This window comes from Panthera tigris, chromosome D1 (genome assembly GCF_018350195.1).
Source record: "Panthera tigris isolate Pti1 chromosome D1, P.tigris_Pti1_mat1.1, whole genome shotgun sequence".
NCBI classification, from domain to species: domain Eukaryota; kingdom Metazoa; phylum Chordata; class Mammalia; order Carnivora; family Felidae; genus Panthera; species Panthera tigris.
This window is the reverse complement of record NC_056669.1, coordinates 86,750,635-86,772,136: the sequence shown is the minus strand read 5'-3', so window position 1 is coordinate 86,772,136 and position 21,502 is coordinate 86,750,635. Positions and strand designations below refer to the sequence as shown.

General features: G+C 42.1%; 1 protein-coding gene and 1 pseudogene across 1 annotated transcript in view; one reads left to right on the top strand and one right to left on the bottom strand.

Annotated features, from left to right (window-relative positions):
- The window catches only part of KIAA1549L (KIAA1549 like), a 266,784-nt gene that overhangs the window by 210,814 nt on the left and 34,468 nt on the right, over positions 1-21,502 (bottom strand). The gene's annotated exons all lie outside the window — the stretch shown is intronic.
- Positions 1,690-8,314, top strand: LOC102969844 (annotated as a pseudogene).

The window sequence follows — 21,502 nt, the reverse complement described above, 5'->3', positions numbered from 1 at the left end:
TACCATTTGACTCACTAGACAGAATAAAGCAGATTGCCCTCCCCAAGGTGGGTGGGCCTCACCCTCTCTGCTGAAGGCTTGAATAAAATAAAAGGCTCAGTAAGAAGGAATTCACTCTCTCTGCCTGACTGTATCCGATCTGGGACACTAGTCTCTTGCCTTCAAACTCAGACTTGGATTGGACCTAAAACCATTAGCTCTCCTGTGTCTCCAGCTTGCCGACTGCAGATCTTGGACTTTTCAGTCTCCATAAGCATATGAGCCACTTCCTTATAATAAATCTCTAGATATGCAAGCGCCTGGGTGGCTAAGTCGTTAAGCGTCTGACTCTTGATTTCAGTTCAGGTCATGATCCCAGGGTCGTGGGATCGAGTTCTGTGTCAGGCTCTGTGTTGAGCCTGGAGCCTGCTTAAGATTCTCTCTTCCTCTGCCCCTCTCCCCAGCTCATGCTCTCTTCCTCTAAAATAAAATAATAACAATAATAATAATAATCTCTAGATATCAATATAGGTATAGGTACATATATATACATATGCATCCTATTGGTCCTGCCTGCCTCTGGAGAGCCCAGACTACAAGACCTCAGAATTACTTAGAATTAAATTAGACAACACTCTTCGGACAAAACCCAGCACATCACACGACCTCAATAAATATTATAATTGACCACTAGACATTTAACATCCCAGTCCTATGAGTCTAAAGAACCATAAAATGTGTAGAAGCAAAACGATTTTTAAAAAAACTACAGAACTATAAAAATTTAGGTCACTTCACCTGCAACCACGAGTCTCTTCATTTTCCTTTCTTGAGTATGTTTGTGATTTACAGAGACACTGTAACTATGGTGACATCTATAAAAAAACTACCAAAAAAAAAAAAAAAAAACCCTGATGCCAGGATCTAAATTACATCCCCATTTGCTTCCTCACCTAAAGGGGTTTTACTACCTCTTTCCAAAGCAAATGTCTGTCCTATCCCTATTCAGGTGGCCTTTGAATCTGCTGAACTTAATTAGAGCAAGTCAAGACGCTACTCCTCAGACATTAGCACTCAGAGTTAATTAGCCAGATATAACGCAATTCTTCTTGCCAGGCAAATCAGAGAGCACCCTGGAAAAGCCAAAAGGAAAGGGAACAACATTCTGTGCTGAAGAAAGCAGGCTGAAATACACAAGTCTTAGGTTTTTCCCCAATTTCCAGAAATAACATTGCCCTTCTTTTGACCACTTCTAGGAAATAAAATATCAAACCACCATTTACATTGTAGGCTGACCATCATTCCTTCCATCTTCTCAAAATCAAAAGATGACACGGACAGTTCATCAGAACAACTTTCTTCTGAGAATGCCGATCACACAAGCTACTTTATCATACATTATGGTGGCTTTCAAATGAAAAGCCCAAATGGGATCTCTTTTTTGAAATTTATTTAACCACAAACTATTCAGACTAACTGCAGACTCTTTCCAAGAATACCCATATTATTGTTTGTAAGCTAAGATCATGGAAATAGGAGGGAAAGTGCTTTGATTTCCATTCAGGACATATTCAAACATGTTTTCAAAGAAAATTCATTGAAGCTGAACCCTAATTACAAGTCACCATGAGGTGGTGAAGGAGCTTTCCCCGGTGCTACTTCAAAGGTTCATCCAACAAATATTAATTGGCCACCTCTTATGTGCGCAGCATGGTGCAAGTGTTTGGGTCTACAATGGCAAACAAAACAGAAAGAGCCACTGCCTTCTCAGAGCTGCTTCTGACAGGGTCAAGGTAAGCCTGGTCCTAGAACAGGACAGAGGCCGCCTAAGCAAACCTACAGGATGCTGACATCCCAAAGGGCCCAGTGGAGGTCATCTGGGGCATTGAGACAAAAGCAGAGAAAGGGCAGGCTTGAACTGTTTCAACAGCTCTAGGAGAAACCACTTCTAAGTTACACCACACTTGGCTTATAAACATGAAACTATGCAGAAATACTCAAATGTAACACCACTTTTTAAAACCAAAGAAGAAATCATTGGCCAGATCTTACCTAAATGAGTTATCCAAGCATACCCTCAGGATAAGGTCAGGCCTTTTGGATGTACATTTTTCCTACATGCTGAAATGCTTTATTAGTCAAGGGGAAAAGACTCAGGTTACATAACATTCACCACCCCCATCACCCCAAATATGATTGACAAATAAAATACAAATGAAAGCCTATTCCAGCACTTCCCAAAAATATTTTGTGAAAAACAGGCCCTATGGGTTTAAAAAAAAAAGAGGTAAAGGAATATTGCAAAAATATCTTTAGAGATTTATAATGGACATTTACATATTACAAAATAGGAAAAGCCCCAAGTATCCATGTTTTTATGTCAGGCATAGTTGTAAACAATGGGACTAAAGCAGTAAACAAACAACCAACCAAACAAACAAAATCCCTGTTTTTGCGGGGTTGATATTCCAACAGGGGAAACCAGGCAATATATAAGTACTAAGGGAAAAAATAAAGCAGAGGAAGGGAGATCAGAAGAGGGAAGATGATGTTGCTATTTTATATAAGATGATCAGCAGAGACTTCACTGGCGAAAGACATTTGGACAGAAATAGGAAGGGAGAAAGCCCTGTGGCTTTCAGGAGGAAGAGCATTCCAGGCAGATAAAGCAATATGTGCAAAGGCCCTGAGGCAGGAGTGTGTTTGGCAGGACTGTGGCACGGCAAAGATGCCAGCAGTGGCTGAAGTGGTATGAGCAAGGTGGAGAGTGATAGGAAACAAGATGGAAGAGGAAGCCAAGGCTAAATCCTACAGAGATTTTGGCTCAAACTTGAAGTAAAACGAGATGCAACTGGAGGCTTCAGAGCAGAGCTGTAATGTGAGATCTGACTCACAATTTAACAGGATCTCTCTGGCTGCTGTGTTTCACACGGTCTAGATCATGGCAGAGGGAGGGAGAGAAACTAGGAGGCCAATTTGTAGGGTACTTCAAAATTCCAGCTAACAAATGATGGTGGTTTAGAACAGAGTGACTGCAGTGGAGGTTGTGAGACATGATCAGAGTCTGGATATGTTGTGGAGGGAGAACCAGGTGGAGGTAGAGCCGGGGGGGGGGGGAGGTAAAAGAGAGGTCAAGGACAGCTCCGAGATTGATGGCCTGAACAACTGGAAGGATGGGGTCATCCAGGGAAGTGGAGATAGAAAGACAGGAGGTGTGAAAGCTGAGGCAAGAGGAAGTTTACGGCCAGAGGTAATGAAGATGAGAAGGAACCAGCAAAGAACACTGAGGAGAACTAAGAAAGAATGGTTGTTATCTGGGAAGCCAAGTGAAGAAAGCACATCAGGAAGGAAGGAGTGATCGACCCCCCCTTAAATGTTGCTGTAAGGACAAGAAAATGAGGCCTGAGAATGGACCGCTGGGTTTGACAAAGAGGGAAGCCTTTGGCAACCTTGATAAGAGTCACTCTGTGGGATGATAAGGACTAAAGCAAAGCTGATTAAAGTGGATTCAAGATAGAATGGGAAACTCCACAACAACGACAAATAACCCAATGAAAAAAAGGGCAAAGGACTTGAATAGACATTTCTCCAAAGATACAGAAATGGCCAACAAGCACATGAAAAGAAGTTCATTAGCCATTAGGGAAATGGGAATCAAAACCATAATGAGATACTGCTTCATATCTACTAGGGTGGCTATGTGGGGGCGGCGGGGGGGGGGAGGGGAGCAGGAAGTATCAAATATGGATGAGGAGGTAAGGCAACTGAAACATCTGTGCATTGTAATGTAAGATGGTCCAGCCACTTGGCCCAAACCACCAAATACTTCAGTGGCTACTCAAAAAGTGAGACGTAGAATTACCATGTGACCCAGAAATTCCACTCCTAGGGATATGCCCAAAAGCACAGAAAACAGATACTCAAACAAATACTTGTACATGGATGTGCATAGCAGCACTACTCACAATAGCCAAAAGGTAAAAACAACCCAAATGTCCATCAATTAATGAGCAGATAAACAAAATGTGCCATATACATACAATGGGATACTACTACACAATAAAAGGTAATAGAATTCTGATGCATGCCACAACATGGATGAACGCTGAAAACATCATGTAAATGAAATGAGGTCAACATTTTGTATGACTCCATTTTATAAAGTATACAAAAGAAGTAAATCTGTAGAGACAGAAAATAGATTGGTGGTTGCCAGAGGCTAGCGGGAGGGGAGAATAGAGGATGACTGTGTAACAAGTAAGGGGGGGTACTTTGGGGATGAGGAAAAGGCTTTGGAACCAGATGAAGGCAGTAGTTACACAGCAATGTGAATGTACTAAATGCTACTGACTTGTACATCTTAACATATTAAAATGGTTTTATGTTAAGTGAATTTCACCTCAATTTTTAAAAAGAGCAATAATGGGAAGAAAGGAATTGGAGACAGTCGGTAAGAAAACTCTTCCAAGGAGGTTTGCAGAAAAGGGGAACAGAGGCACAGAGCAGCAGCTGAAGGGGGATGTGTGGTCAAGGTGGGGGCTCTTCTAAAACGGAAGATAGAGGACATGCCCGTCTGCAACTGGAGAGAGGGGACCGGAGGCAGAATTGCTGGCAGGAGGTCCTCAGTCTCATGCACAAGAATCAAAGATGCCTCATCCTTAACAGGAGAGGAGGCAGGATACGGGCAGCTTGGTCGAGGCAGCAGTGGAGGCTTGCAGAAATTCTCTTGGGCTAGTTTTTTCTTAGGAGATGTGGGGACGTTAGGAGTGGGGAGAAGGTGTGAAGCAGTTCTCCCAGAGAGTGGGTGGGCAACTAGACTAAGGCAATAGGGAAGCAGTGTTGGGCAGCTTGAACAGCCCACTCAAGGTTAATGGTAGCAAACTGATGAGACTAGTAAGCCCGGTTGTGTGGTTTTTTCCAACTGTATTCAGTTGCCTGGGTAAAGGTGGAGAGCTATTTAATTTATTTATCCCTAAGTTCCCCCAAAGATATCTGATCATAGAAACCTATTAACAGCCCCCAAAGAGTCTACATACAATTCTACTCTACGATTAGATAGATAATGGAGGATAGAAAAATACCAGTACCTCTTTCTACCCAGCAATAGATAGATAAATGATAAGGGAGGGGCCAGGTCTGGAGGCCCACAGGGGAACACAGGCATTAGACTGGCCAGGAGGGCACCCATTAAGAGGGAGTAAGAGGGAGAACAAAATGGCACAGCTGTCAGAGTCTGAGCTTTGGAGTCAGATTTCCACTCCAGCTCAGTGATATTGGGCAAATGAATCTCTGTGAGATGTATCATAAAATGGGGGAACTATCAACTGCCTTTCAAGGATGTTATGAGGATTAATGATGATAAGCACTTAGCACTCAAGTTTCTAGCATATAACGGGCATCCAATCTAAGGAGGGAACTGTCATTATTAACCAGTCAGATCTGCCAGATCAACCAGATATGAAAGATGATGCAACCAAAACACTGTCAACCCAGGTGCCCAACCACCTGTGCACTAGGATGGTCTCTGGGGAATCTCAAAGAGTTGACGTGACTCCCTGTCAATCTACAGTGAGGAACTTCACCAGTCAAGATGCAACCTGCCTGCTTTAGCTCAAGAGTAAGTTGGTGTTTCTAGCTCTCAAGTTAATGTGCAAAAATGAAGCACCCTCCACTTCCTATAAAACAGTACATTTTGCAAAAGCTGCCATGCATCCCAGTATCGTGTGTTTAATGTTTGAGGTAATTTTAGACTTACAGAAAATTACAAAAACAGTACAGAGTTCAGTACCCTTCAGCCAGCTTCTTCCAGTGTTAACATCTTACATAACCATAATACAACTGCCAAAATCAGGAAAATAACTCTGATAAATTACTATTAACTACTTGACAGACCTTATTTGAATGCTGCCAGCTTTGCCTCTGATGTTCTTTTTCTCATGCAGGATCCAATCCTGGATACCACATTGGATTTAGTTCTCAAGTCTTTGCTAGCATCTGCCCACCTGTGACAGTTCCTCTCTGTCTTTGTCTTTCACAGCCTTGACATCTGCCAAGAGAACTGGTCAAGTATTTTACAAAATGTCCCTCGATTTGGGTTTGTCTGATGTTTTCTCATGATAGAGTCAGATTGTGCATTTTGAGTAAGAATCCTCCTGATGGAATGTTTTGCCCTTCTTGGTGCATCAAAAGGGGGCACATCACAGGGGCGCCTGGGTGGTTCAGTTGATTAAGGGTCCAACTTCGGCTCAGGTCATGATCTCACAGTTTGTGGGTTCGAGCCCTGTATCAGGTTCTGTGCTGACAGCTTGGAGCCCGGAGCCGGCCTCCGATTCTTTGTCACCCTCTCCTCTCTCTGCCCTCCCCTACTCGTGCTCTCTCTCTCTCAAAAATAAATAAACATTTAAAAAGGGGAGGCACATCACAAAAGAGTCACTACATCTCAGTCCTGGTGCTGGCACTCTAAGGTGGTGTTTGCTGGGCTTCTGCACCCATATCATATTTGATGCAGTGTAAAATAGAATCCCAGCCTTTCTCCTGGTCATAATGGAAAAAACTAGATATTTCCATTCACATCCCAACAGCTGCACACCAATAAATGTAATTGTGCTCAGCACTCAAAGGGTTTACTTTTATTTCTTTCTTTTGATTATACTGCAGGCTATTTTAACCCCAAATATGTTTAAAAGAGGAAAGAGAGAATTTTAGTGACACCCCCAGCCCATGGCACCGACTCAGCCATACCCAGAATCCCTTCTCAACCTAAGTGCCCCCAAGTCCCACATGAGAACTCAGGTATCAAAAGAAACAAGAACAAAAATCATCAACCCCATGATGAGTACCATGTTCAAGTCTCTTTACATACATCATCTCTGTTTCTCAGAACTTTGAGGATATATGTTATTAGCTACATTTGAGGAAATGAGGAAAGCTCAGAGAATTTAACTAGTTTGACTCCTATCAAACCTAATATAGTAGAGCATGACCTCTAGACCACCTGATGCTCAGCCTCCTGACATGGCACCTGCTGAAATATTTAGTCTGACCAGTGTGGGAGGAACGTATCTTTCCTAGGCTCAGCCCCACAAATGCTAACAAAATGTATAATCCAGTCATAATGACAACTACTCTTTATATGGTGTGATCCTTCCCTGGATATTCTCTTTTTTAATTTCATAACAGCTATAAGACATGTTTGTAATCCATTTCACAGAGGTCAGAAAGAGCAAATAACATGTCCAATGTCCAATATCCAAAACCAAAACCAAAACCCTAACCTAAGTCTGGCCATGCCTCTAATTTATAGGAAATATGCCACAGAGATACGATCAGCATAATCCAAACTGATAAATTCCATAAGAAAACAACCTGGTTTTTTCCCCTTGCACTTTTATATGATAGAGAGAAGTGAGAGAGAACCCATAAATTAAAAGATCCATAAAAGACACTTTTATAAATATCAGATGTGGAGCTTGTTTGGATCCTATTTCAAACAAAGTGTAAAAAGAAAAAGAAAATTTATGACATTGGATTCTATTGATATTAAGAATTATTGATTTGTTCAGACATGATAATGACATTTTAGTTCTGTTTTTAAAAGGCCCTTATCTGCTTTCCTTTTGGTGGCACACAGCGGTAAGATGGTGGTGCAAATCTCCAACGAAGAGGCAGTGTGTCACTGATGGCATCTTCAAAGCTGAACTGAATGAGCTTCTCACTTGGGAACTGACTCAAGATGGCTACTCTGGAGTTGAGGTCTGAATTACACCAACCAGGACAGAAATCATTATCCCGGCCACCAGGACATAGAATGTCCTTGGTGAGATGGGCCAGCAGACCCGGGAATTGACTGCTGTGGTTCAGAAGAGATTTGGCTCCCCTGAGGGCAGTGTAGGGCTTCATGCTGAAAAGGTGGCCACAGAAGGTCTGTGTGCTATTGCCCAGGCAGAGTCTCTGGGTTACACACTCCTAGGAGGCCTTCCTGTGTGGAGGGCCTGCTAGGGTGTGCTATGGGTCATCATGGAGAGTGGGGCCAAAGGCTGCAAAGTCATGGAGTCTGGGAAACTCTGAGGACAGAGGGCTAAATCCATGAAGTTTGTGGGTGGCCTGATGATTCACAGAGGGGACCTGTGAACTGCTCAGACAGAGTGTGCTGGGCATGAAAGTGAAGATCATGCTTCCCTGGAACCCAAGTGGCAAGAATGGTGCTAAGAAGCCCCTGCCTGATCAGGTGAGCACTGTGGACCCCAAAGACGGGGTACTTCCCACCACCCCCATCGAAACAGAAGGGTGGGAAGTCAGAGCACCTGCCACGCCACACCCAGTACCCACAGCATAACAGGGTCTCCTTGGCAGCTGGATCTGGAGTCTGGATATTGCTCTATAAGGACTTTTCATAAAATCTTTGAAAAAGAAAAAAAAAATCATAAAAATTAACAAAGGGTCCTTATCTTTTTAGAGATTCATATTGAAATATCTATGAATGAAAGAACATGACATCTTGCATTCTATTAAAAATTATATTGGGGGGAAGAGTAGACGCTGTTACCATTGAAACAAATTGGCCATCAGTTAACAGCCATTGAAGCTGAGTGATGGGTAAATGGGGGGGGGGGGGGTTCACTATACTACTTTCTACATTTTTGTGTATATTTGAAATTCTCCCTAATAAAATCTTACAAAAGAAAAAAAAATGCCCAAGATCACACATATTGCAAATGAAGGGCAGAGTCAGGACCTGAACTCAGGAGATCCAAGTCCAAACACTGACTTCCTCTCATCCCTACTGTACCTAGATATCTCTCCTATGCATTTATCCTATTTCAAAGCTTCTGTCTCAAAAGGAAATGCCACAACAAATCATTCTTAGAAGCCCAGAGTTTCTTCAATGAAAGCTGCAATACAACATATAAAATACAGCTGTCAGAAAAACAAGTATTAGTGGGAAGATCCCGTGATACACCATGGTGATTCAGAAACTTTCAAAACCTACACTTCCTTTGCTGTGCATACAGAGCAAATCAGAGAATGAGCCAACCAAGAGAACTAAGAGTCCCCTAATTGAGAAATGTATAAAATAGGCTTTCAGAACCAAGAAGAGCTGTTTGTAATAAACACAGAAAAAGTTCTCTTATGATCTAAGTAATAATGCATATTTAACACTTTAAAAAGTGCTCTCAGGGGAACCTGGGTGGCTCAGTCGATTGAGGGTCTGACTTCAGCGCAGGTCATGATCTTGCAGTTCGTGGGTTCAAGCCCCACTGCTGTCAGTATGGAGCCTGCTTCAGATTCTGTATCTCCCTCTCTCTCTGCCCCTTCCCTGCTCATGCTCTCTCTCTCAAAAATGAAAAAACAGGGCACCTGAGTGGCTCAGTTGGTAAGTGTCTGACTTCGACTCAGGTCAGTTTGAGCCCCTCAAATGTCACGTCGGGCTCTGTGCTGAGAGCTCAGAGCCTGGAACCTGCTTCAGAGTCTGTGTCTCCCTCTCTCTCTGCCCCTCCCCCACTCATGCTCTGTCTCTCTCAAAAATAAAGCATTAAAAAATTTTTAATGAAAAAATAAATTTTAATTTTGAAAAAAAGAAAAGAAAAAGTGCTCTCAGATTAATTAATTCATCTTAGGCTCTCAAAAATTCCTTGAGATAATTTGGAGTACATAAGTAACATCCCTACCTTTAAAAATGAACCAAATGAGACATAAAGAGGTCAAGATTTGATACCTGGATGGGGACTCAAAGTCAGGATTTCATTCATTCATTCATTCATTCATTCATTCATTCAACAAGCACTGACACCCAGCCTGCCTTCTACTCTAAGTGCCTGGGATATAGAGATACTAGAGACCTAGGGTCTCTGGGCTAGAGGACTTTAGGATTTCCCCATACCCTTCTAACAGAGAGTCCAGGCAGGCAGCCCTTTCCCAAAGTCCATCTCCTGCCCACTCCCCATCCTGAGTCCCACATACATCCAGGATTCTGCAGAAACAGGTGGGCTCTCGGTGGTTCCTGGGGAGCCTTGTGCATTTAAAGCCTGAATGAAGATCATCATTTTCCTGGTTGAATCTCTTCTATTTGCCTTCTCATCAGTATCCAGAGCAGGGTATGTATTTCCACACGCAATAAATGACTCCAGAAAAGGAGTGGTGTCAACTTCACCCACAGAAAAATAAATCACATTTATATCATTCGACTAATATTTATTGAACACTTACTATCAGCCAGGTACATGAGGGACCAATACGATGAATATAAGACAGTCTCAGCCATTCAAGAGCCTATGATCAACAGGGGCTATGATCACATGCTTAACAGCATTAGGGGCGATGTTATTTTGTGTAACATACGATTGACTTTTTAACACTTAAAACTTTGAGAAGTCATAAGCTTTTCTTATTCTTTTTCTTCTCATGGCAACGTCCACTGACCTACACCTCACAATAAGCCACATGTTGCCGTATATTATAAATTAAACTCAGAAAAGAGGAGAGGGCTTGGGGAGGGATGAAAGGGCTTCTTAGAATTGATTGAAATATAAGGACTGACATCTCATTTTAAAGAACTTATTTTAAAAGAAAAGCACAGTCTAGGGATCACATGCAGCTGGGGGGAATCAAGGAAGTCTCAAGGAGGATGTAGCTTCTGAGGAAGACCTGGAAGAACAGGAGAATCCTGTGAGTAGATGTGGGAGGGCACTCCCAGTGCAGTAGTGGCCCAAGCAAAGTGACAAAGGGTCAAGAAAAGGGCAAAACACACCCTAGCTACTAAGAATGTAATCCTTTAGGAAGGAGCACACATGTGCGTCTAAGAGTTGCCCTGGGATGCTTATGAACCGTCCTGTGTCCCACTACTAGGGATTCTGACTCAGACGGTCAAGAGAGTGGACTCTGGGAATCTGTAGGTATGGGTGGATTGTGGACAATACTATGAGAATCAGTTGTAAGGAGGTATGGGTGAGAGACAGAACACAGACTTCATGGGGCAGGGATCACACAGACAAGTGCCACGTGATTGCCACAATCAGAATTACACCTGTCAAAGTGAGGTCACCAGACCAGCAGTAGCATCACCCGGGAACTTGTTAGAAACACAAATTCTTGGGGCGCCTGGGTGGCTCAGTTGGTTAAGCTCCTGAGTCTTGGTTTCAGCCCAGGTCATCTCACAGTTTGTGAGTTCTAACTGCGAGCAGGGCTCCACCCTTGGGATTCTCTCTCTCCCTCTCTCTCTGCCCCTCCCTGCCTCTCGAAAGAAAGAAAGAAAGAAAGAAAGAAAGAAAGAAAGAAAGAAAGAAAGAAAGAAAGAAAGAAAGATTTTTTTAATTAAAAAAAAAAAAGAAATACAAATTCTCAGACCCTATCCCAAAATCTACTAAATCGGCAACTCTGGGGTGGGATCCAACAGTGTTTTAACAAGCCCTCTGGTGATTCTGATGCCTGCTCGAGCTGGAAAGCACCACTCTGAGTTCACCCTGGCAATGGTGTGTTATGGCCAAAATTGCATTAAAATTCCCACTAACTGCAGTCCTGGCTAAACTCAAATTATTGTTGTTATTCCGTCTTTTCTTCCCTAAAAGGGGAGGGGCTGCAAACCAGCATGGTTTGAACGACTTACTAATCTGCTTTATAAGTCATTAATAATTTAATGCTTGACCAAGGGACTGCAAAAGTATTAAAATGAGAGTGCTTAGTCAGCACTTCCTAAACTTTCAGGTGCATACGAATCACCTGGAGATCTTGTCCAGGTAAAGATTATGAATCCGTAAGACTGACTTAGGGCCTAGGCTTCTGCATTTCAAACAAGCTCCCTGGTGATGCTGTTGCTACCAGCCCACAGCCCATACTTGGAGTGGCAAGAAATTACCTAATTCTACAAGTCTAAAAGCCCCTGTGGCAGGACACCATCTCCCCACCAGCTGGGCTTTCCTCTCTGACCTGCCCCACCCCCACCCCATGATATGCTCCAGCGGCCCCTCTGCCCACTCTCCCCACACACTCCCTGTGCCTTCTTTCCCTTTTCTCCTCATCAGCCACTGCATGGAAACTTCCACTGGTACAGCCCCCTGCCTGAGAAGAGGGGCTTTCTGGGCCCACATGCCAGCGGAGGGAGTTAATGCGCTGCCCCAAGCACCTCCACCTTCCTCCAGAGAGACTCTGGCAAGAGGAAGGATCTGGCTCATTTGTTTGCAGAGCTAAGTATGCATTATTTAAAACACCAACTGTCAGCTTTAGCTTCATCTGAGGCTGTAAATCAACTGTCATTCCTCACGGCCAGAGGGTCTCTTGTCACCCTCCCATGAGCTCCATCAGTGGAGAATAGTCAAAATCCCAGCTGGGACCACCGCATTAACTCAGTTAAAAAAAAAATGTGATGCAGGCAGACACACATCCCTAACAAGTGTAAGTGCAGTTTCATCCTGCTGGATACACTGCGTCAGTCGCCTGTCCCACACGCTCATCAAGTATTCTGTGGTTATGAAACGTTTATGCTAACAAAACTGCAGAGTTGCAGCTCAGGACGTCACTGTAAATATTTATTAACCACGGCCATCAAGACAACAGCTTCTCTTACTTCAAGGTCCATTTTCTGGTTTGACCCACCAGGTGGTTCAATCCCTACTCTCTCTGTCCCTCTCTTAAAAAAAAAAAAAAAAAAAAAAAAAAAAAAAAAAAAAAAGGTACTTCTTATATAAAACTGTTTTGTGAAAATCCACACGACCTCTTTAGAACAGCTCCACCAAAATTAATAAAAGATTTCTGATATACAAACCAGGACAATAACATTTGAGCTCGATGAGTGGGGAGTAGCTTTGTGGATGCTCTTTCTGTGCATAAGATCATAAAATGATGATTTAATCACTGGGGAATATTTATCACAAATAGTGTCAGATGATGTACTGTAAAATTTATGCATCTAAAAGCTCGAGTGTACAATAAAAAGAGATTGCTCAGATGTTTTGGACTTATTGGCCCAGCTCCACTGTTTATTACATGGAGGCTTAATACTATAATAGGCTCTCTTTGAAGACTTCCTGTTGAAAAAAAAAAAAAAAAGAAAGCCATTCAACAAATTATATTTACTGTGTACACTCAACAAAGGAGAAAAAAATAGCACCATCCCGATGACTCTCTAATGAAGGACAGGGAAAAAGTCTGAGGAATCATAAATCTGGCTATAAGGAAAGATGAGGGAAAATACACCAAGAATAGAAACACTTTGTGCCTTCAAAATGGATTCAAGAACCACCAACATATCCGTAGTATGAGCAGAAACCATCAAATACAAAGACTGGCTAATAAAAACTTCAAGGTATGATTATAATTAGATAGCTATCCACAACTCCATTACTCAGTTCTCATAAAGCTTGCCACTCAGCACTGAAGCAATAATAACTTTTTTTTTTTTTTTTTTTTGGCTGGCCATTTTTATTCTAGGCTGAAAGGAAAATGTAGGAGAAAACCATAAAGAGATGCATGGAGAGCTTCTGGAATGGAAGGTAAAACCTGACTTCTAGTCTGAGACTCTCAGAGAGTCTACAATATCAGCTAAGTGGGGGCACCTCACCAGAAACCCAGTGTTTCCGTATCACATTCTGTTTGTGGTTACCTTCCTAGACCTCCCTGCACTGCTGGCCCCACCACCCGGCGGCTCTAGTAAGGGCTGCTTTTACTTTAGAAAAATACAAAATCTCCACCTGACTCCTCTAATTGTCTGGTGCGTATTCACAATGTTCCTGGACCTGTACACAGCAGAGTCCCAGGCACCAATTAAAATTTTCAAAAGGAGAAAGATGTGTCTACCTTCTTCTCTAGCATCTCTATTCCCAGTGACCAGAGCACAAGCCAGGCCACTGGGATGAATTCAGTACCTCCAAAGGAATGAATGAAAGTTCCCACAAACTTTTTCCACAAGCATATAAAGCCATAACAAAGGGACACCTGGGTGGCTCAGTTGGTTGAGCATCTGACTTCGGCTCAGGTCATGATCTCGAGGTTCATGAGTTTGAGCCCCACACTGGGCTCACTGCTGTCAGCCTGTCCACACAGAGCCTGCTTCAGATCTTCTGTCCCCCTCTCTCTGTCCCTCCCCCGCTTGCGCTCTTCCCCCCCCCCCCCCACACACACAAAAAAAATTAAAGCCTTAAACAAAACTCTCGGTAAGATCATGGGGCTCTGTCTGTTCAATTATTCAACAAATATTTCTTGAAAGCCTGTTTTGGATGCTAGGACATACCAGCACACAAAACAGTCCCTGCCTTCATGGAACTGATACTCTAGTTGGGAAAGCAGATAACAAGCTAATGATACCTATGTCAGGTAATGAATGCTACCAAAAAAGTAAGCCAGGATAAGAGCTCCCCAGAGCATCCCAGTAGGGTGGTTACAGGAGAAGATCTTTGGTGAACAGTAAAGTAGAAATCTGAGGAGGTGAGAAATGTAGTCATGAGATGATACAGGGAAAAGCACACCAGGCAGAGGGAACAGCAAGTGCAAAGTCCCTGCAAGGGGGCCAGATGCAGAGACCAGAGATAAAAGGTAGAGGAAATGGCTGGAGGTGTGGGGAAGATAATGTACCGCAATGTTCTTAAACCTGGAACTTATAACCCACTTGTGAGTCACAACCACCATTTTAAGTCAAAACCACCATTTTAAAAAATGGTCAAAACCACCATTTTAAAAAGTCAAAACCACCATTTTAAAAAATGAAACAGGGGTTCGTGGGGTGGCTCAGTCGGTCAAGCGTCTGACTTCGGCACAGGTCATGATCTCACGGTTTGTGGGTTCGAGCCCCACATCAGACTCTGTGCTGACAGCTCGGAGCCTGGAGCCTGCTTCCGATTCTGTCTCCCTCTCTCTCTGGCCTCCCCTGCTCATGCTCTGTCTCTCTCTGTCTCAAACAAACAAACATTTAAAAAAATTAATTAATTAATTAATTAATGAAATAGAACAGGGGCGCCTGGATGGCTCAGGTGGTTAAGCATTCGACTCATGATTTCAGCTCAGGTCATGATCTTACGGTTCGCGGTATGAAGCCCCGTAACTGGCTCTGCACCGACACTGTGGAGCCTGCCTGGGATTCTCTCTCCCTCTCTCCCTCTGTGTCCCTCCCCCAGTCTCTCTCAAAAATAAATAAACTTTTAAAAAAGCACTTTGATATGAACATAGATTTTTTTTTACACAATTGTGCTTACATATTCACTAAATAGTTTCATGCTACAAAAATTCTCCTGAGGTGAGGTGCTGAAAAATCTCATATTTCAACTGTTAAATGAATAATAAAAACAACATTATTGCTGGTCTTCAAAGCTGTCAATCCCGAGCTTACAACTACACTCCTTTTAAAAAATAATAACAGGTGGGGTGCCTCGGTGGCTCAGTCAGTTAAGTGACCAACTCCTGATTTCGGCTCAGGTCGTGATCTCACGGTTGGTGAAATGGAGCCCCGCGTCAGACTCTGTGCTGACAGCGTGCAGCCCCCTTGGGATTCTCTGTCTCTCCCTTTCTCTGCCTCTCTACCCCCCATAATAAATACATACATACATACATACATACATACATACATACATACATACATAAAAATGTTAAAAAACGAAACAGAACAGAATGAAATAGAAATTACCACTGTGCACTGTCTGTAGTAAGTCTAAATACCATTTGGTGAAATTTGGGTGATGAGGGAGGGGGGCTTCCTCGGTCACATATGGTGCATCTGTGCTGCAGTACAATATAAAATGTGCTTCTCACAGTGAATTACAATAAAAACAAAATGAACACAGGGCTTTATAAATCTGTGCCGTCCAACTAGCCACATGTGGCTATTTACATTTAAATTAACCAAAATTAATGAAAATTTAAAATTCAGTTCCTCAGTCACACTAGCCACATTTCAAGTGTTCAATAGCCACATGTGGCTGGTGGCTACTGCATTAAACAGAGCAGATATAAAACATTTCCATTAGAATGCTGAAAGTTCTCTTGGAAAGCAGTTATACAGATTGTTCTGTCTCTGAGTCTGTGACCCTCTAATGTCACCTGATAGAATTACAAGTGTGTCTAGGATGATCAGATGAATGAGTTTTCTGAATAAAAGGCTCTGAATTTATATTGTCTCGTAATACAGCTGGCATCCAGCTGGAGATAAAACCAAAATATGCTGAAAATCACCCTGACGCCGAGCAGCCATATGCATGGGCTGGTGAGAGTCAGTCTACCTCGATTTCCTTCTCCATAAAGTAACTATTAATAAATAATCACCCATTATTTGTTTCGAATTATAAGGATTTCCTAGGGGAAAAAACTACAAAATTTATAGAGTCCCAAAGTGGAACACTTCAGACATGGGCAGCTGACCAACTGTGGTACAACAGTGTGATTTTTAAAAATCCATTTCCTGGCCCTGAGCAAGGGCTGAAACCAAATCCAGTGAGGCATAATACTGCCACATGTGACCCTAATGATTATCAACCAGGATTCTCATCAGAAGTCCCGCAGCCCGAGAAGCAGTGACACCTCACATGGAGAGTTTTCAAGGCACCTAACTCAGGGGTGGTCGCCCTACCACAGGATAGGTCCTCATCCCGTGGTATCTGGGGCTGGCTGCTGCTTGAAGGGGGTCTTTTACATGGTTGGGAATCATCGGTGTTTACAGCTCCTTCACTTTGGCCCTCTCTCCTGGCAATAATGTAAAGACAGATGCCTATGGATGTGAGGGTCCCATCTCAGGCTCTGACTTCTGTGTAGCTTAGAAAGGAAATGAATGAGCCAGCATGAGCAATGTGGGCCAGGGAGTGACGACAGGGACTTGGCTGTTCCACTGGGCACCCCAAACAGATGCTGCTCCCTCTTAGAACAAGAAGGAGCAATGTTTACCTTGCATTCACACCTTCCATTGCAGCAGGACCTTGGTCCCCTTCCAGCTGCAGCCTGGAAAGTGTACCTGCCTTCTGGGTCCAGATGTAGGCATGCGAAGAAGGATCCCAAATGGGCATGTTACCCAAGGATATTACATCCATACATTCAGAAGCCAAATTCAGAACAGGTAATCTGACTCCTAAGACTGATAATAGGATGGAGTACATATTTGAAATTGAAACTGCCTGAAAATCCATAATGGACACCACTTTGTGCAACCCAGATGCATATTGTGCAATCCAGCATCTTCACACAGGTGCCTAGAACACCATGCACACTTGATAAATGTTTTCGAATGAGTAAATGATTGAATATGAAATGTATAATGCCCTACATTAACCTAAAATGGCTACAATTTCATCTGTCTTTCTGAAGCAGGAAGCAGGGAAAAGTAGACTTGCTTTGCCTAATATTTCACCAGTCTTATCAATAATGCACTGAGGAAAGAAACCATAAAGGAAAAGATTCATTGATTTGGCTATATTAAATGTCAGGTGTCAAAAAACACCATAAAAATTAAAAGGAAAATGATAAACTGGGAGGAAAATACCTGCACAACATATGATAAAATATAATATGATGACTCTATAAAGGGGTCTTCAAATCAATTGGAAAATATACAGTGGCTTAATAGAAAAATGGGTGAAGTGGTGCGCCTGGGTGGCTCAGTCGGTTAAGCGTCCGACTTCAGCTCAGGTCACGATCTCACAGTCTGTGAGTTCGAGCCCCACATCGGGCTCTGGGCTGATGGCTCAGAGCCTGGAGCCTGCTTCCGATTCTGTGTCTCCCTCTCTCTCTGCCCCTCCCCCATTCATGCTCTGTCTCTCTCTGTCTCAAAAAAAATAAATAAACGTTAAAAAAAAAAAGAAAAGAAAAATGGGTGAAGAATATGAATAGAATCTTTAACACACACATACAACACACACACAGCTGACAGACACATAAAAAACACAAAGTTCAACCTCTCTGTGCTAATCAAAAAAACGCACATTAAAACAACAATATGATCTATGATACCATTTTCAACTATCAAATTGGCAAAAGTATTCCGTTGTTTTCCTTCTTAGTGACAACACCCAATACTGGCAAGGTTGTGGAGAAATCAGCTCCCTCCCACACTTCATACATTCATATAGAAGACAATTTGATAGCATGTGCTAAAAGCCATAAAAATGTGCATCCCTTTTGATCCAGGAACTCCATTCCAGGAATTTATTCTAAGGAAATAATCAGAGATGTAATCAATGATTTATGTGAAAGACATTCATCAGATGTTTATGGTAGGGGAAACCATAAATGGCCTATAAATCCATCAGGAGAAGGTTGTTAAGTGAACTATATTACAAGCCTATGATAGAAACTATCCATCATTTTTAAGAAGTTCTTTACAATATCACAACAGCCAAAAGTTGGAAGCAACCCAAATGTCCACTGACTGATGAATGGATCAAGAAAATGTGTTATATACATACAATGGAATATTACTCAGCCTTTAAAAGGAAGGAAATCCTTTCACATGCTACAACATGGATGAGCCCTGAGGATACTCTAAGTGAAATTAGCCCATCACAAAAATACAAGTACTACAGGTCACTTATGTGAAGTATCGAAAGTAGTCAAATTCATAGGAACAGAAAGTAGAATAATGCTTATCAGGGGCTGGCAGGAGGGAGAAATCAGGAGGTGTTGCTTCATGAGTATTGAATTTCAAATTTGCAAAATGGGAAAGTTCTGGAGAACTGTTTGACAAAAGTGTGAATATATTTAACACTACTAAACTGTACGCCTAGAAAATGGTTAAGAAGGTAAATTATGTGTTCTTTATCACAATTTTTTTAAATGTTTATTTATTTATTTTTGAAGGAGACAGAGAGAGAGAGAGAGAGCACAAGTGGGGGAGGGAGGAGAGAGAGAGGGAGACACAGAATCTGAACACACTCCAGGCTCTGAGCTGTCAGCACAGAACCTGACATGGGGCTTGAACTCACAAACCTTGAGATCATGACTTGAGCCAAAGTCGGACACTTAACTGACCGAGCCACTTAACTGACCGAGCTCCCTTTATCAAAATGTTTTTTAAGTTCTTTTACGAGACTATCTAGTCATACATGGTTATTCATTTCATAAATTACCACACCATGGAATATACTTCAAGCTAAATCCATACTGCATTTAGCTTAATTTTTGTGCGATTTTGAAGGCACTTAAGAATGTTGCAGAAACTCATTTATAATGATATTTCCAAAACTACTGACCGCAATATTAACAGATTTCTAAACTTATGTACTCATTGAGAGTGGCAGTTAATAAAAATGCTAGTTAGCAGATTTTCTGAATTAAGAAATTATAATGTCACCAATGTTTTGTCAATGGCTAGTTCAGGATTTTCAGGGAATTTCAAATATTCTGTAACCATAAACATCCAGCTCCTGGAGACTGAAAGTCCTACATGTGTCACACACAAATCCTTTGTCAGACTCCTGTTCTGATTTACTTTTCGTAAATGTGAACACCTCAAGTAGAGGCACTGGACGTACTTCCATATTCTCACCCTCTCCAACAAGACAGCTCTGCAAAGCTACGTGCAGTGTCCAGATATCTGCGTGGCACACAAGTCCACACCAGTTCATGTAGACCTCTTAGACATTACATTTCTCATTATAATTGTCATCTTCATTGTCTCCCCAGTGCCTGAAACAGTGTTAATAAAGATAAAATACACCTTATACAATAAATAAGTGAAGACAATGACACAGGTTGTAATATAATATAAAAAGAGCATGGGGCGCCTGGGTGGATCCGTCGGTTAAGCACCTGACTTCAGCTCAGGTCATGATCTCACAGTTCGTGGGTTTGAGCCCCGCGTCCAGCTCTGTGCTGACAGCTCAGAGCCTGGAACCTGCTTCGGATTCTGTGTCTCCCTCTCTCACTGCTCCTGTCCCATTCTCTCTCTGTCTCTCTCTGTCTCTCAAAAATAAATAAACATTGAAAAAACAATTTAATTTTTTTTTAATGTTTATCTTTATTTTTGAGACAGAGAGAGATAGCATGAGCTGGGGAGAGGCAGTGAGAGAGAGGGAGACACAGAACCTGAAGCAGGCTCCATGCTCTGAGCTGTCAACACAGAGCCCAACGCGGGGCTCGAACTCGTTAACTGAGAGATCATGGCCTGAGCTGAAGTCAGATGCTCAACCGATTGAGCCACCCAGGCGCCCCAAAAAAACAAGTTAATAAAAAAAAAGACCAAAGTCATCAGAACTTTTAGATACAATTGATCCTTGAACAACAGGGGTTTGAACTGCACAGGTTCACTTATACATGGAATTTTTACAACACAGGACTATAAATGCATTTTCTCTTCCTTGTGACTTTCTTAACATTCTCTTTTCTCTAGCATATTCTATTTTAAGAATAGAATATATAATAACATACCAAATATGTGATAATCAACTATTTATGTCATTGGTAAGGCCTCCAGCCAACAGTAGGTTGCTAGTAATTAAGTTTTAGGGGAGTCAAAAGATATCTGCAGATTTTTGAATGCACAGGGATCAGCATCCCTAACCCTTGCCCCCTGGTTGTTCAAGGGTCAAGTGTATTTACATATTTTGCTAAGTGATAACATCACAATCCTAACTCAGCACTGTTAAGAGAAAACATCTTCTCCTAGAATTAATTATTCTAAATCCATGTCCAACAAAAGTCATGTTCCATGGACCACTCATTCTGTAGAATGGTAATAGGTATTTTTTATAAACGGATTCCATGTTCAAGTAAATTGGGGAAACTCTGGGGTAAATAAAGTTCTGCCTCCAAACTTTACTCATTACTATACACACTATGTACTTTAGTACTAATATTAGAGCAATGCAGTTCCCAGAAACACCATTTCTTGCCCCAATGTAGAACCTAGCCACTTTCCCTGCATAGTGCAGCCCACACAGTCTTATTTATAGCAAGTCTGTAAGGGTGTTGGTAATTCAGGGAATGCCTATATTAGCAAGATTTAGCCAATATACTTAGTCTGCAAAGCAAGCCTCAAAAACAATACGTGTAATTCTTTTTAAATTTGGATATATAACAGGAGTTATTCATATAATAACCCAAGAAGACAAGTTTCCAATAGCCACTGGACATAATGTTGGGTAAACATATAGACTTTTCTTCCTGGGTAGTTCATATAAAATATTCATGTAAGAAATAGAACACTAGCTGATTTAAACATCATCATTTTTATCGGCTATAACACAGGCTTAGAAACCTTTAACTCTAATGGAAATTAAACGCTTTGCATTTAAGATGTTTCCTACTCTGACCTTTAAACATTAAAATAACTAGAAGCGCCACAAAGCAGAAATGATAATGTTTCACTTACATGGTGCTACATTTCAGACCTGTAGTTGTAAGTAAAAAGAGGTTTCACCTTCAAGGTCAGAAAGGACAAGACGTCCCGTGTGTAGCTAGAATAAAAAGCATGGCTGGACCACGAGAACCCTCTTCTCCACAAAAGAGGCAAGAGATGGCCCAAATGGAGGATGCCCTGCATGCTTGACATCCAGCAACTCTAAGTCTCTGACTTGATTTCTCAATAGTCCTCCGTGACTCTGTCTGTGCTGGGGAACGC